The following is a 2,578-nucleotide window of genomic DNA, read 5'->3' as shown; positions in this document are numbered from 1 at the left end:
TCGTTGTCAGGTCACTGAGCTGCTCCAGAAGCTCCGAGATATAACAGAGAAGAACGGAGGAAGGCACTACACCACTGAAATGTTCCAGGCAGCAGAGAGGGCGATTGAAGAGGAGAAGCAACGAATCCTTAAAGAGGAAGAAGAAAAATTGCGCAAAGAGCAGGAGAAACTGAAGAAAGAAATAGAGGAAAAGTATGAAAAACAGCTGAAAGAAGCACAGGCTGACAAAGAGAAGGAGAGGCTATTATATGCAGCTCGTGAAAGAGAAATCCAAGAGGAGTTTCAAAGAAAACTGAAGAGGTTGGAAGAAGAGGTCAGAGAAAAAGCTGAAAATCCTAATTTCTGGTCTAAAGTCAATGCTATATGGAAATCTTTCGGACTATAAAACTGTTGGTTTGCATAAAGAGATCTAACTTTCTGATGTGGGACTGCAGCACAGTGACCATCTGTTGTGACTCCTTGGAAATCTTCACAGTCCCTCTTGATTTTCCTGTTTAACATGTTTTAGACTATAGTAGGAACTTGTACATGCGTGTCAATAACTGTGTTTGTCATGATTTTGTCCCGCCTGCTTCCGCTCTCATGCTTATATTTTGAAACCACTTCCTGTTGCAGTCTCACCTCAGCTACGGACTCTTTACCTTAATCAGTGTTTATTGTTTGCATCTGTTTTTATCCCATTATAGGCAGCTTCCTCCCACCGGGAAGCTGCCAGATTGTTCTAGACTCCCGTTCAGACTTTCCAGCATTATTCTTCATACCTGATATTCCTGTTCTGACCCTGGATTGTTTTTGACCATCGACTACTTACCGTCCTGATCCTGATCGTTTTCTGTGCATCGACCCTTGGACATCACCTTTTGACTGTGCCTCTGAGGATTTTCTTAGCTGTGTTAGTTGCCAGCATTGACCCTGGACTGGTATTATCAGCTCAAGTGTGTTTTCTGGACTTTTGTATTGTATACTACTATTGTGATTAGTAAAGATACATCACGTCTGGCATTTTAATTGAGTCCACCATTGACACTTTTGGCAGCGTTACTCGCCAAACCTGACAGTGTGAGTTAATTACTAAACCTTCAGCTATGTAACAGTTTATCAAGAACAAATGTTAGTGTTCAAGTGATGAATAAATCTGGTATCACCTGAATAATACTTATTTGAATTAAAACTGTCTCAAGGACACTTTTGTTGTTCAGTTCAAATCTGAGAAATGCCTTTTTTTCAGTCATTTTAATATAATAATCACACCATATAATACATTTAGCTCAAGAGAGTTATTGTGGTGAAGGAAAACAAAGATCAAAATTAAACACAAAACAAAACATTACAAATTATTCAAGCAATACAAAATATGAAAAATGTGCAAACATGACATGCTCTGTTTCAGTTGTCATCAGAGGCGTCAAACTAATTTTTCTTTTTTGCCTCAAGCACTAGTTCATGTCATCTGAAGGGTTCATTTCTGCTCAGGATCTTGGGCATTTTTCCGATTGTCCTGCAGAAATAATGGTCAACAGTGGAGCGATCCTCTTCCAGTTGCCTGTTCTTCTTGTCGTTTGTCGCTCAGCCTTAATGTCCTTAATGTCTTCACTCCACCTTCTCTTTGTTGACCTGGCGGTCACTGATTTTTCCAGCTTGTATGTCCAGCTCTGATGTTACACACAGTGAACTAGGCACTGGTGTAGTGCACTTCTGGGCAGGCCAGCTGGGGGCTTTGTGCGATTGTGGAGTGATATTCATTAAATGATGTTGTTAGTTTTGTAACACTATTGGGTTGTTTGGTACCAAGTAGAAATGCTCTCATAAGATGATTATATATGTTTAGTACATCCCCATATTGTTCAGTCATTCTCTCTTCCTCGTCAACTAGTAGCTCAGATGCAATATTTCAAAGTTGCACTTCAAAGAGTAAAACAAGCCTCAGAGCTCTGGTGTCATCTGCACATCTCTATCACGGACATAACCCTCCTTTTCAAATGTGTGGTTCCCCTCCAAGTCTCGATGTCTTACATAATCATTCAGCCAGGACAGGGACTTGAGAGCTGCAGGGATGCATTAAACACTACCATGATCTCCTTTGTTCTTCTTCTTCTTTGCTTTGACAAAACAGTCCCTGAGATTCAACCACTGTTTCTTGTGCATTTAGGTTTATACCCGAAAGCTTAATTTACAAGCACAAACAGTCACTCCTGTCAGTCATTGATACCTAAAACAACAAGAAAGAATTTTGTTGAATTTCTTTCACCTTTATTTGCTACCATAATTTTTTTTCCCTGAAAAATTTTGTCTTTATTATTGCATACGTTTCAGGTGATATTTGTGGCAAACTGTTAATATCAATTTTTAGTCACACAAACATTCGGTTGACCTAAATTAAACTCACATTTCCTTTCCACAGTGGTACGATGCAGATTTTTTTTAAATTATCTCCAGTCCGATACAACTAAAGTGAAAAAACATTTATCTCCAGAATCGATGTCCCTGTTATCCTGAATTTTAGCACCTTACACTTTCTGGTAAACACAACTTTAAACGGTAGGCGGCGGTAGTGCTCCTGAAACGCTGTTTGCCGACC

The sequence above is a fragment of the Monopterus albus genome, unplaced genomic scaffold, assembly GCF_001952655.1.
Source record: "Monopterus albus unplaced genomic scaffold, M_albus_1.0 scaffold193.1, whole genome shotgun sequence".
NCBI lineage: Eukaryota > Metazoa > Chordata > Actinopteri > Synbranchiformes > Synbranchidae > Monopterus > Monopterus albus.
The sequence above is the reverse complement of the archived record's forward strand: the minus strand, read 5'-3'. Positions refer to the sequence as shown.